The 15,699-nt window shown below is 42.6% G+C and overlaps 1 non-coding gene across 1 annotated transcript; it reads right to left on the bottom strand.

Moving 5' to 3' along the window:
- Window positions 1-13,397: 13,397 nt before the first annotated feature.
- LOC145123055 (small nucleolar RNA R71) lies at window positions 13,398-13,504 on the bottom strand. The gene has a single exon (XR_013714935.1). It is a non-coding gene; the product is annotated as a small nucleolar RNA R71 (small nucleolar RNA).
- Between the last annotated feature and the right edge of the window lie 2,195 nt (window positions 13,505-15,699).

The following is a 15,699-nucleotide window of genomic DNA, read 5'->3' as shown; positions in this document are numbered from 1 at the left end:
GGTCACGGCCACGAATTAGGAAACGATTCGGAACAGGGTGTTACAACTCTCTCCCACTTAAATTAGATTTCGTCCTCGAAATCACTTCGTAGCACTTTCCAGGAAAATAAAGCTCTGAGCAACACCCCCTAATGCCGAACAAGTCATTGATCCTTTAACTATCGAACCAATACATTACTGCTATCATTCTGAAGCCCCATAACCTTACTGACCTCCACACAGGTAGAACCATTCCGAAACACAATCGCATGGGCCTCTTTATACCATCAAAACTGAAAGCATCCTTTTGACCCTGAACCTTCTAACTGATATCATGGGCATACAAATTCCTTTATCCATAATTTTCTGAAGTAAGATCTTGCATATATACTAACGACTCCTAGTACGATTCTTGCCCAAAAGCCAACTCGGTACATAACTCATAACCTGAGATCCAATGATTTGTACTTGCATTTCACCTGAACCTTCTGATTTAAGGCGACCTTTCACTTAACCGAGATATAAAAATCCCCAATCCACCGCTGAGACTGCCAGTCTCACACCTGGTCCAGCCACCAGGTTCCTGAGAGTCGAACTAATAAGGCTACCCTAGCCTAAGCATTACTCTTATGCCACTCACTGATCATATAGTCATCCCATTCTAACCATGATACAATACATTTACCCAACTTGTCCCTACTGGGTCTCACCCACACTATCACAACCATATGGGCCTCGCCTACGGGTCTCACCCAGTCGATATCAATGAACGGGCCACGCCCACGGGTCTCACCCAATCGAGAGCTACCCAAGTATAACCTTGCCTCGGACCCCAATGGTCTTCCTCCCATAACAGGGAAATATTCTCCGACAATACGGTCCGCCTTGCCCTAGACACGAGTTGATCCTCCTTCATACCAATGACCACCCCAACGATGGTCTATCTCAATCTGGCGAATACTACGATCCCATCGTATACTTACAATATTTCCACAACTGTCTATTATCCCGGTGAATGCTACGGTGTAACGCCTGCGTTTCTGGCTAAGCATTAAAATTATGACGTAATAGTTAGGGTCGACAATTATAACATATTTGATGTAATAAAGAAGAATTATGTGAATATTATGTATTTCATGATTATTATAATATAATAAAATAGGAAAAATTAGTCGAATCGTCCGTAAATCGTAAAAATAAGTGGGCCAAAACATATATATATATATATATATATATATATATATATATATATATATATATATATATATATATATATATATTGAAAGGACAAAATTGCAAAAATGGTCCCTATGGTTGGCAATTTTCTGCAGTTGTGGTCCAAAACGATACCTTGGTGCACCACTGGTCTAATTTTGGATCTTTTTTTATTGTTTTTGGTCCCTACACACTTAAAAAGACAATTATGCCCTTACAATTTATATTTTTCATTTTCTTTAATTCCAGAAATACATAAATTAATTTAATTTATATTTTCCATTTATATTTCATTTGTCATTTCTCTCTTAACAAAAGAAACACACACACAATAAGAAGATCGAGTTCTTGAAGGTGGTTGAGTTGACTGTATTTGACTGGTGTTGAAAGACTTCGCCGGTGTTGAAAGACTTTGCCGGAATTTGACACACGTTGATTAACTAGACTCCGCTGGTGGTGGATCCAACTCTCCTTCCCCATCTCTATACAGAAGGTTATATAGATGACGGAGGCAAGTCTTGTTTTTCGAGAAGTTGCAGCTCCGGCAAGAACTAACCGATAATCTTTTATCCTCTTCTGTCGGCATTTAGGTGAAACAAAAGAAATTGGATGTTGAATTCGTCCCTAATTCAATCAGTGAGAACAAAAGTAAACCATAGTCACTTAAACTGAATGTTGAGTTGCTGGGATTTCAATTTTAAAACCAACAAAACACATATTTATGGAAGAAATCAAAATTGATTTTGAAATCTAGCAAAATACAAACATTGCATTCCTGGGATTTTGATTTTATAACCAGCATAACATATTTTTCATTTTGAAACCCAACAAATTGAGGGCACAGTAGGAAATGAACCCATTTGAAGAAAACGAAAGGGGTTTTGTAGACTGAATTCTTCAGCGTATTTCTAATCTAAAACCTCATTCTCTCCCCTGTTCTTCCTCAATCTCTCCCCTCCGCATCAAAAGACAAAACCTCTGCCTCGCCTACCTGTTACATCACATCACATCATAAGATACTCCACCACCCCCAAAATCACCGCCACCATCTTCGTTGGAGACAAACTCCCCGATCGCTGGTTGTATCAAGGTGGCGCCAATGTGGATACCTACGAATCTTGGAATGTGATTAGGGTTGAAGCAACATCCGTTTTTTTCTCAGGAAATCGATGGTGGAGCTATACAATTGATGAAGATAAAGAAGAACAAAGGAAGGGTTCTCTGTGTCGGTGATCGATTGAATGCCAGAAGGAAGCAAATGGGAGGGGCGTATGGTGGTTTGGGTTTTTAAGGGAAAGAATTGAAAGGGAAGTACCCAACAACCACGCTCTTTGGAGAGGGAGGGAGAGAGAGAGAGAGAGAGAGAGAGAGGATAAAGGTGAGCAGGAGGGGTGGGGTAGGTGTTATTTTTTTTCTTTTAATAATAAGAAATTAAAAAAGAAATTAATAAAAGAAATATAAGGGCATATCCGTCTTTTTAAGTTGGGTGTGGACCAAACCCACACAAAAATGTCAATCATAGGGACCAAAATCACATAAGGTATTCAAAATTAGACCAGTGGTGCACCAACATTTCGTTTTGGACCAAAAGTGTAACACCGTAAATTTTCAAACAACTTTTTAAATCACATAATTTTCATAAAGTATTTCACAAAAATCTCATTTATTAGGTTTACAACTCAGACTCCATAATCGCACCATTAAAAATCCAGGATCCTCAAAATGTAACTCTCTCACTGGTGTGTACAATCAAGCCGTTGTCGTCCCGTGATCCTGAAAAGAAACCTGAAACACATAACACAAAACACGGTAAGCACAAAGCTTAGTGAGTTCCCCAACATACCCCCAACAACACATATTAGCCACTCGAGGCTATAACTCTGTGGACCCTCTGGTCCTAACTCTGTCGACCCTCTGGTCCTAACTCTGTGGACCTTCCGGTCCTAACTCTGTAAGCTCTTGAACATACACACATCATAAATCACATAGAATAATGCAGTGCATCACATCACATAAATAACATACAAGATACTCTGACACATAACTCTAATTACCACTCTAGGTAAAGTATAGTGAGAAGACTCACCTGGCAAGCAGAAAGCAGCTATCCTCACACTTGAATCTCGAACTCGCCACCGCCTAACACGTAGGGTAAATATCTCTAATCAACACCCGAAATCTCAACTTTAATTAAAACGATGATTACTCTTTCCCTCTCAACTCGGGAAGTGGGTAAAAGATCATTTTACCCCTCCATGGTCTCTACTACTTATGTTGACCAAACCCCAAAGTCAACAGAAGTCAACTCAAGACAACAGTCCACATTTGACCCTACTCGTCGAGTGCACCCTTGCGACTCGTCGAGTCCCCTCACATCATCTGAATTCTACGTAGGTCTCACTCAGATCGTCGAGTTGACCCCCAACTCGGTGAGCCAACATTGGGTTAAGGCTACTCGGTCAAACCCGCTACGACTCGTCGAGTCATCTCATGGACTTGGCAAGTTGGCTCCAACAGATTTCTCATTCAGCCATCTGAGGTCAGATCTGTAACCCAAACTCATAGATCTAACCTCCTACTACCCAAAAGTCACGTAAAGGTCTGTACTTGAGGCTTATGCATGGTGTATTTTGCTCTATACACCATCTTGACTCCATTGAAGCTCCATAGCTTCAAAGCTCCAAAGTTACTCATTCATGGCTGCCTACTTTCTGGATCTCTGGACCTCACAAGGTCCATATCCAGAAATGACTCGAAAAAGGGTTTGGATGCACCCAAAACCCCATCAATATGGAGATACAAGCCCTAACTTAGCAACCAAAGGAAATCTATACAAACACAAGGGAGGGAAGAGCTTATACCAGATCTGAAGCTTGGAAAGAAGATGAAACTGATCCTTCAACCCTCCTCTGATATTCTTGCAACACCCTTGATCTTCTTCTCAAGGAAATAACCTCCAATTAGCCTCTTTCCTCTCTAGCTCACCAATAACTCTAGGGTTTCTCTCAAGGGACGAAGACACTGATGGGGAGGGGCCAAGGAGGCTATAAGTGCCTTTAAATAGGTCCCAAACCCCGGAAATTAGGGTTTCTCTGCCCACCACCTACTCGGTGAGTCCCTCCTCTGACTCGTCGAGTCCACTCATTAAATCCACGGGAGAAACCTGACTCGACTCGGCGAGTTCGACCCTCAAATCATCGAGTCTCTCCTTTAATTTCAAGATTAACCCACACGATAACATCCTTGAAAATCCGTATGTTACAATTCTCCCCCACTTGAACTAGATTTCGCCCTCGAAATCGATCCTCAACCACATAGACCGAACTAATCACCTGAAAAGCACCATCGAAAGGAGCTCATGCTAAACTGATATCCTTCACCTTGGACACCTGAAACCACACAGAAAATGCCTAGTCCAGAACTAAACCAATTCTTCTGTCGCTAATAAACTCCTTCCCAATATCCGGGAACTCTAGTGGCCTGACCCGCCGCCATGCCGCCTACTCAAGCGATCACCACGATATCCACTCCTCGAATATCAAACCGTGATAACTCACTGATCCTCTGATTCTCACAAGACCGAATCCAACAATCGGTTACCGCTCACTCTTGCCAACATGCTAAATGGTCTGAATCACGCCCCCAGAAACAAAAGGGTCCATACCCCACCAGAGCTCATCCACTAAACTGCTATCAGAACTCGTCCGAATAAGGAATCCTCAACACTCTGTCCTCGGACACAAGAGAATAACCATACTCGCTCAGGAGTGTTCTCAGACGTCACAATCATAAGCTCCTCACATCCCTTTTTATACTGAGCATCAGGTCAACTCCTGACCCCCGCAGTTGAACCTCCAAAGGTCACCCATAACATAACCCGAAATGCCTCACTGACTTCCTTCTCACCACAACTATCTCGGCCCAGAGACACACAAGTCATGAAGTTCTCTTTACCCCAACGGATACCACAATCCCACTAAATCGTTTCACCCTCGACCTCTGTCGAACACTACTCCCTAGATACATGTGCCTCGCGGTACCTCCCGTACCCGAGTGTTGACCTACATAGGTCTAAGACATCAGATGACAAACAATACCCCTCAACTTGGGACCCACCTCAGAATCCAAAATCTCATCTCGCCTACTCAAAGCACCACTAGAGCCAAACTCAAACACGAGAGTCTGGTCCGACCTAGAATTGGAACCACTCGTCCATATGAACCACTCAACTCATGACTCATGACCCGCAACCCATGCATACATCACTTCCCTAATTCCTTCTGATTGTGATAACCACACCTTAACTCAGAATATAGCGATTCCCGATCATTAAGGAGACCACAGTCTCGCTCCTAGTCCGACCACCAGGTCCCCAAAAACTCAATAATAAGGCTACCCAAGCCTAACATTCCTCTGCGTCGTGCTCTGACTTGCGAATAATACGGCTTCCTATAGTACCACGACACCCTCTCGCTGACAAGTGAATACTACGGCTCCCCGCAGTATCACAACACCCTCTTGCTGACCAGTGAATACTACGGCTCCCTGCAGTATCACAACACCCTCCCGCTGACTAGTGAGTACTACAGCTCCCCGCAGTATCACAACACCCTCTTGCTGACTAGTGAGTACTACGGCTCCCCGCAGTATCACAACACCCTCTTGCTGACTAGTGAATACTACGGCTCCCCGCAGTATCACAACACCCTCTCGCTGACTAGTGAGTACTACGGCTCCCCGCGGTATCACAACACCCTCTTGCTGACTAGTGAATACTACGGCTCCCCGCAGTATCACGACACCCTCTCGCTGACTAGTGAGTACTACGGCTCCCCGCAGTATCACAACACCCTCTCGCTGACTAGTGAATACTACGGCTCCCTGCAGTATCACAACACCCTCTCGCTGACTAGTGAGTACTACGGCTCCCCGCAGTATCACAACACCCTCTTGCTGACTAGCAGCACTTTCTCTTATCATCCCACAATCTCATACTCACGTTAACCCCTCCCTGCGTCCACTAACTCATGCTCCGCGGACTAACATAGATAGGTACCCACACTCATCCAAATTATGCATCATTATATCTGACGACAACCGCCATAACAAAACACCTTTCCCTGCTGCAATCCACATTCTTAAATGATCCCTCTTGATGTCAATACCCGAAGGGCTCCCACTGGGACCGTAGATACTTGATACACCACTTGCCGCCTCAAACTCAAGACTCTAAAAATAATTCGGAAATCAGGGCATTATACTCGGACTCCTCAGAACACCATTACAGAACATCACGATGTCCTGCCCCAACCACTGATCTCCCACTTGCGGCATCATACACAGATTCATCAATGCATTCCCTTAGAGTCTCATAACTAATCTTCATTTCACACCACGCGCAACTCAGAGAGTCCCAACTCTCAATAGAACACAGAGGAATCACCAATGACTCAGAACACGATGACAACCATCCGAAACTCCCTCCTCTATTGCTCAAAACTCATGCAAGAATACACTGACCGTCCCTGAGGTTGGTTGTCTAATTCCACATCTGCTCTTCCCAAACTACATATAACAGCCCATACATCGGACCGGAATTTCCCAACCGCCGAACTATCCTTGCAAGCCAAACCACCTCGAAGAATTTCTAACCACTACAAGTTCCCTGACCAACGGCCACCGGCCGTGGAGACACTCATCCTTTCACGAACACGTGCCTCATGCATAAACTTACTCTGCACCTCACCTTAACCACCAATAACACTGGTATTTTGAATCCGAACCACAGGTCTCTATATCCAGTTCTCTAACCGCTCTTGAACCAACCTCTGATTCTCTCATTTGAATACCCGGTTCTCCCCCACTCAGGGTTTGAACCATCATCATTTGACGCACCAACAATCTATCCCACAGACTGTTCCCACCAGTAACGTCGTACCTACTCTTGGAAGGTGCTACGCACGCTCGATGATCTCCCGACAGAGATCAAGCAACCCCAAATAACCCCAATCTCAGATGAAATCCTCAGAACTTCCCATCATGACTGCCTCTAGTCATTCAGAAACTCACACCCTCCCATCACCGGACCTCCCAAACTGTCCAGTATTAACTCTGACTCTTAGTCTGGAAATAATGAACTATCATTCTCTTCATCCTCGACTCCTAAACCAACGCTGTATCACATCACTTATCATAAGTGCAGAGACTCCACTTCCACTCTCGCCCCGATATACTCTTCTTGATCATCCGTTGCTACAGCTAACACGTGCCCTACTATACTCGAGTAGGGTGTGTCCTGGTCCTTGACCATCTTAGTTCCCACCGACAACCTGCTCATGCTATATCATTACCTCGCGGCAGACATACTGCCAAATACTCCGGTGGAAGATCGCCATCACTGCTACCCCGTAGGGCTTACCCCCAAGCTCAAAAAAAAACCGAAGATCTCAACACTTCTTATGTTTCCCATAGGAAACTGAAATAGCACCACTCAGATCACAGAAGGTGACGTCTCCACTATCGGCTGATTGCTCAACTCAGGCCGCAATCCTTCATATAATACCATCTCCACTCATCCTTGAGTCTTGCGACTCCAACTGACAAAAGCTATCGCCCCGATATACTCTTCTTGATCATCCGTTGCTACAGCTAACACGTGCCCTACTATACTCGAGTAGGGTGTGTCCTGGTCCTTGACCATCTTAGTTCCCACCGACAACCTGCTCATGCTATATCATTACCTCGCGGCAGACATACTGCCAAATACTCCGGTGGAAGATCGCCATCACTGCTACCCCGTAGGGCTTACCCCCAAGCTCAAAAAAAAACCGAAGATCTCAACACTTCTTATGTTTCCCATAGGAAACTGAAATAGCACCACTCAGATCACAGAAGGTGACGTCTCCACTATCGGCTGATTGCTCAACTCAGGCCGCAATCCTTCATATAATACCATCTCCACTCATCCTTGAGTCTTGCGACTCCAACTGACTTCTCACCAAAAATCTGTCGGAAATCAACTCAAATCTCATCTCAAGGTATGCCTTGTTGAAACTCGTTCAACATGGCCCTCTGGCCCCATATTCTATCGCATCCGATCATATAATAACCCAAACACGACAGGATAACTAGAAAAAGCACAAGCACTATCCGCTACGAAGCATGGTACTCGAACCATGACATCACCTCTCGCTCTGCTACCGATCATGGTACCCAAACCATGACATCACCTCTCGATATGCTACTGATCATGGTACCAGAACCATGACATCACCTCTCGATCTGCCACTGATCATGGTACCCGAACCATGACATCACCTCTCGATCTGCTACTGATCATGGTACCCGAACCATGACATCACCTCTCGATCTGCTACTCAGAATGTCTGGAATACTCCCTGCATCGAGTATGGGTCCTCTGCTTTCAGTAGTACATGCCCATACTACCTTCCACATCTACCCATACTCTCTATACGGACCATCTCATATTCCCTGAGTAGCTGCTCAACCCTCTCAATCACCAATCCACATACGCGTGCTCGCTCCCCAGCGAATTACTCTACTCTGCCAGCGTACTCTTCTGACTAAGGTCACTTCCTAGGCTCTTCCTAGGTTCTCACATTTCTCCGCCATCAGCTGCTGAAGAACTCCTAATGATGCCAGCCACCTACCTCCTGAATATCGTCATATTCACTTAGTAGCTGTCTCCCATCACCGAGAGTTCTACAAAGCACGAAGCAAGCAGCATTCGGGCATCGAATAATCTCTACCAACACGAGAAACCACTCTAGGTACACCGAACTCAAGTAACTCTACCCCTCGCGGGTGTCTAACTATTCACGCAGTAGGTCAATTAAGTGCTCATCTAGGTATCTCTCCTAGATTACTTCTCTACTCAAATCCCTTCTCTACAAGGATTCCCGCTGGATACTCTTACTCAGCACATACTTGAAAGCGCATCACAGATAATAGCAACTCCTAGACTAAGGCATCACAAATCAGGCCACTCTAGTCCTAAAATATGAAATACCTAGCCTGTCTCTAGCATGTATAATATCTCATAATATCTCATAACACATAAGGTAAGGGTATTTTGGGAAATCACCGTTCGGGCTCATAGCTCTTGAACATACACACATCATAAATCACATAGAATAATGCAGTGCATCACATCACATAAATAACATACAAGATACTCTGACACATAACTCTAATTACCACTCTAGGTAAAGTATAGTGAGAAGACTCACCTGGCAAGCAGAAAGCAGCTATCCTCACACTTGAATCTCGAACTCGCCACCGCCTAACACGTAGGGTAAATATCTCTAATCAACACCCAAAATCTCAACTTTAATTAAACCGATGATTACTCTTTCCCTCTCAACTCGGGAAGTGGGTAAAAGACCATTTATCCCTCTATGGTCTCTACTACTTATGTTGACCAAACCCCAAAGTCAACATAAGTCATCTCAAGACAACAGTCCACATTTGACCCTACTCGTCGAGTGCACCCTTGCAACTCGTCAAGTCCCCTCGCATCATCTGAATTCTACCTAGGTCTCACTCAGCTCGTCGAGTTGACCCCCAACTCGGTGATCCAACATTGGGTTAAGGCTACTCGGTCAAACCCGCTACGACTCGTTGAGTCATCTCATGGACTCGGCGAGTTGGCTCCAACAGATTTCTCATTCAGCCATCTGAGGTCAGATCTGTAACCCAAACTCATAGATCTAACCTCCTACTACCCTAAAGTCACGTAAAGGTCTGTACTTGAGGCTTATGCATGGTGTATTTTGCTCTATACACCATCTTGACTCCATTAAAGCTCCATAGCTTCAAAGCTCCAAAGTTACTCATTCATGGATACCTACTTTCTGGATCTCTGGACCTCACAAGGTCCAGATCCACAAATGACTCGAAAAAGGGTTTGGATGCACCCAAAACCCCATCAATATGGAGATACAATCCCTAACTTAGCAACCAAAGGAAATCTATACAAACACAAGGGAAGGAAGAGCTTATACCAGATCTGAAGCTTGGAAAGAAGATGAAACTGATCCTTCAACCCTCCTCTGAGATTCTTGCAATACCCTTGATCTTCTTCTCAAGGAAATAACCTCCAATTAGCCTCTTTCCTCTCTAGCTCACCAATAACTCTAGGGTTTCTCTCAAGGGACGAAGACACTGATGGGGCGGGGCCAAGGAGGCTATAAGTGCCTTTAAATAGGTCCCAAACCCCGAAAATTAGGGTTTCTCTGCCCAACACCTACTCGGCGAGTCCCTCCTCTGACTCGTCGAGTCCACTCATTAAATCCACGGGAGAAACCCGACTCGACTCGGCGAGTTCGACCCTCAACTCGTCGAGTCTCTCCTTTAATTTCAAGATTAACCCACACGATAATATCCCTGAAAATCCGGATGTTACAAAAAGTACATAAATTTGCCAACCACAGGGACCATTTTTGCAATTTTGTCTTTAGAAAGTGCACGTCGTCCCAATCCCGAAAATATAAATTTTGTCAAAATCCGAATCCGTATGAATTAGATATGATTTTTATAAGATATAAAAGTCAGTCGCGCACAAGGAACGTGTGATGTAAAAAGCTACAAAGAGAATGGTTGACTTTTAGCTAATACCACCAAAAAGAAAATCATAATACTCCTTAAAATAGGAATTTTGTGAAAAAGGATGCCAAATACGGAGTCCATATGAGAGAGTTATGATTTTAGCAAAATCATTTAATTTTATAAAAATATGGACAAAAATATAAATTCAAAATTAGCCAACGGAGTCTTATCGAAAGTTGTAGATCTCATCGATAGCTACGCGTGGATATAAAGAACGTCAAAAACGGAGTTCATATGAACGAGTTATAATTTCTAATAGCATATTTACGAATTAGAATAAAGTATAAATCATATTGATATGTGCATAATTAGCCATATATTTAGTATAGATTTTTATCAATTATTAGCTAATTATTTGCATATTATGGACAAAAGGTACTTAATAATGTTTAAATTGTATTTTCAGTCCAGAAGTCATGCTCGGGAGCAAAAAGGAGGAAGGAGATGCAATTAGAAGCGGAAAAATGAAGAAAGAAGTACAAACCTGAAGATACTCGGCGAGTCCAATCGTCTACTCGGCGAGTGCTCACGAATGTTCGCGAAGCAATAAGAAGAGTCCTTGTCGTACACGGATTTTAAAAAGAAACTCGGCGAGTTGGGTATCTACTCGCTGAGTAGTCCCTGTTTTGAGAATCCTATAAATAGAGGAAAAATTCCGAATCAGCTATATTTTCTAACTTTTCTGGAAGACACTTGGGGACCAAGGAACCTCTTGAAGACCTGAAGACACGAAGAGGAACCTGAATCTCTCATTCTTAGAAGATTCAAGGCAATTAGGTTTAAATTTTCCACTTATCTTGAATTGAACAATGGTCGAGTTAATTACTTTCGTTCTTAGTTTTTTGAATGGTGTAATCATGAGCTAAACTTACTAGTTTCTGTTTAGGGAAAACGATTTTACTCTTATGGTTTGATTAGTTGTGAATTGGTGAATTGTTAAATTAAGCTTGTTAAAGATCCTTATGCATTATTAACCATAACTATTCTCTGTCAATAGGAAGACAATTAGGCTGCATGAACATCTCTTAATTGTTTACCTCATATGATTTATGTGAACACTTGTTATGTGCCTAGGACTAATGACTATGAAACTAGGATTAATTAGAGAGTGGGTAAATTAATGTGTGAGCTTGTTGATAAACCAACAACAAGAGGGTAATTGAATTAGTAATTTAATTAACCAATTACAAGTCTTATTTAATCCGAATAATTGAACTAGGGGATTAATTAGCTTAAACACTTGATCACTGCTTAAATTAATTGATTTTCTAAGGATGAGTAGTAGCGAATGCGAATCTAATCACCTTAATCTGTAACCAAGAAATAACTAATCTATTGTTTTGCCATAAAATTAACCATAGGAGTGAATGAGTGGAACCTAAGCAGAAACCTTTTATTAAAATTAGTGAATTTTTACTTGGTAGTTAATTGCGTATTAGTTAGTGTGTTTAAGTTTCTAGTCTTGTAAAACTAGAGAAAACCCCCTTACTTTTATTACTTGTTAGTTAAAATTAGTTATTAGGTTAATTTTCGTTCCTCGAGTTCGACACCCTACTTATTCAACTATACCACTAAAGGACAGGTTCACTGTCTTTGTGTGTTTAAATTATATTTTCGGAGTAGGAATAAAACAATTCGGTTTTACACACACCAAGTTTTTGGCGCCGTTGCCGGGGAACGGTTCAAAAATTAAACCTAATATCTAGTTTTATAGATCCTTTGTGTGAGCTTATCTTGCACAAAGTTATTTTTTTTAGTAATTCAATAACTAGGTTAAGTGTTAGTATTTAATTATTCTTATTTGTTTTTATTTGTTTTTAGGCTTTTAAGTAGTGTACTCGCCGAGTGCAGTCGCACCTACTCGGCGAGTAGACTGCTGATTTCCAGTTTCGTTTTTACTCCGTTTTTGTTCTTTTTACGCGTTTTCTTTGTTTTTATTGCAGAGTGTTTATGACCAGAGGAAGCAGTACACCGTTAACTCCACCATTTGAAGACCCAGAAGCCACTCTAAGGAAGAACAAAGGTAAAACCATTGGAGAATCCGTATCTTCAAAGGACTCACCTTTGAATAATCTCAAAGCCGTTTTCAGCAAGAAGAAGAGCAGTAAATCAGGAGCATCCAGCAACTTTTCCTTAGCAAACGAAGACTCAATCAAGGACGACATCGTATACGAATTCGAAAAAGAAGAGAGCGAATTTGAGGAAGGTAGCGATATAGAAGACGGATTCGGCGGCACCATGGCTAACATCAATGAAGTTACCATGGGCGAGTGGAAGAAGAGAATGCATGAAGATACCGGTCCGGGACTCGTGCAACCCGCGATTCCAGAAAATGCCAACTTCGAACTCAAAGGCCACATACTCGCCCAACTTAAAGAAATTCCGTTATATGGAAAAGATCACGAAGACGGGTACAAGCACCTAGAAGAGGTGAATGATATAGCCGATTACTTTAACTTTCCTAATGTGGCCCGCGACACCGATTACTAAAATCACTTGCCCCCGGATCCATCACCACATGGGCTAGAATGAAAGAAGAGTTTATTGATCAATTTTGCCCACCATCAAAGATAGCCAAGTTGAAGAAAGCCATAGCAAATTTTGAGCAACAAGCTGGAGAATCACTTTATGAGGCATGGGAGCGGTACAAAAGCTTGCTAAGGAATTGCCCACATCATGATTTTAATAGCCAACAAGAAGTCTCCATTTTTTATGATGGAGTAAACGTGACAACAAGGCAATTACTTAACTCGCAAGGACCGCTGACTAAGAAGGCACCCCCGGTGATAAAGCAACTAATTGAGGAATTCTCTAAGAACTCTAGAGAATACCATAATCCAAGGAATGATATGACCAAGGGATCGGCTTATGCAGCTTCAAAAGATTTGTCGACAGTTATGGCAATGTTGAAAAGCATGGATAGGAGGATGGACAAAATGGATCAAACAATCCATGCTATCCAAGTAGGATGTGAGAATTGCAATGGGCCTCATCTAACTAGAGATTATGATTTGGACGAAAACGGGAATAAGAAAGTGCAAGTATGTTATTCTAGTGGTGATAGATTTGATGACGACTGGCGAAAACCTAAGAAAGAATGGCTTCCTTATGATGAGTACAAGAAAGCGAGGGAGGAGAAATATAGACAAAAGGCCAGGGGTTTTTACCAAAAGGAGGAGCCGGTGCAAGAAAAGAGACCAAATTTGGAAGAAATGCTTACTAAATTGGTAGCTGCATCCGAGAAAAGACACAATGACCACGATGCTGCAATACAAGATACAAGAACAATATTAAGGAATCAGCAAGCATCTATTCATAACATTGAGAAGCAGCTGGGGCAACTTGCCCAACAAATAAATCAAAGAGCACCGGGAGAACTTCCTATTAACACCGAAAACAATCCAAAAGGCACACATATAAATATTGTGACAACTAGGAGTGGAAAGATAATTACTCCTCTGGCCCCTATTCAGAACGAAGACCCAAAGCTGGTACAAAAGGAAGAGACAGCAGTGCAGAACCAAAATCAAACCCAACTGAACCCAGACCATACTCGCCGAGTCTCGGATATGCACTCGACGAGTCCAACACCTGATCAGAAAAATAAGTCTCTTGTTAAGCCATATAAGCCTCCACTACCATATCCGGCCCGAGCTAAACAAGAAAAGAATGAAGAAGACTAGCAAAAGTTTCTAGAACACATAAAGGCCCTTCAAATTACTATCCCATTCATAGAAGCGGTTGCGCAAATGCCAAAATACGCCAAATTTCTCAAGGAGCTTCTAACTAATCAAAAGAAGATGGAAGAAGTGAAGAAAGTGGTTCTAAATGAGAATTGTTCAGCTGCCATGTTGAACAAACTACCAAAGAAGAAGGGTGATCTAGGAAGTTTAACCTTACCTTGTGAATTCGGAAATTTAGCCACTATCCATGCATTAGCTGATTCAGGGGCAAGCGTAAATCTCATGCCGTACTCATTTTTCAAGAAATTAGATCACCCGGAGCCCAGACCAATTCGAATGGCAATTCACCTAGCAAACAAAATGGTCACATTCCCAAGGGGAATATGCGAGGATCTATTGGTGAAGGTTGACAAGTTCGTGTTTCCCGCAGATTTTATAGTCTTAGACATGGAAGCGGATCCTCAAGTCCCGGTCATCCTTGGAAGACCTTTCCTTAACACCCCAAGCGCTATTGTTGACATGCGAGATTCCAAACTTACACTACGGGTGGGAGATGAATCAGTCACTTTTGGGGTTGATCAAGCCATGAAGCACGCAAGGAGTAGTGATGACACAACATTTTTGAACGACATGTTGGAAGAGCTAATGGAGGAATGGAATAATGAAGAACCAAACAACTCCATCATCACCTTTGATGAAGAATTTGATGCTGAAAGCGACCTACTGGAAATAGAGAGACTGCTTGAGGAAGTTGATTATAATGAGCTAACCAAAAGTGCTGAACATTCTACTCGTCGAGTAGACTCGACCTACTTGACGAGTCCATTCAAGGAATCCCATAATGTCGCAGAATTTTCCCGGAACTCGTCGAGTTCCATCATTGGACTCGACGTGTGCAACGTTTCAGAACACGAAAACTGAGCTGAAAGTACTACCAGGTCACTTGGAGTATGCATTTCTTGAAGAGGGTCAACAAAAACCTATAATTATAGCTGCTGATTTGACCACACATGAGAAAGAAAACCTTGTGGGGGTACTAAAGAAGAGGCAAGGTGCTATAGCATGGAAGATAACCGACATCAAGGGAATTAGTCCAGCTTATTGTTCTCATAAGATCAACTTAGAAGATGGGGCTAAACCAGTAGTTCAACGCCAAAGAAGACTAAACCCGAACATGCAAGAAGTTGTGAAAAAG

This window comes from Lactuca virosa, chromosome 6 (genome assembly GCF_052849685.1).
Source record: "Lactuca virosa cultivar CGN04683 chromosome 6, Lactuca_virosa_CGN04683_v6, whole genome shotgun sequence".
Taxonomy (NCBI): Eukaryota; Viridiplantae; Streptophyta; class Magnoliopsida; order Asterales; family Asteraceae; genus Lactuca; species Lactuca virosa.
This window is presented reverse-complemented; position numbering and strand designations above follow the sequence as displayed.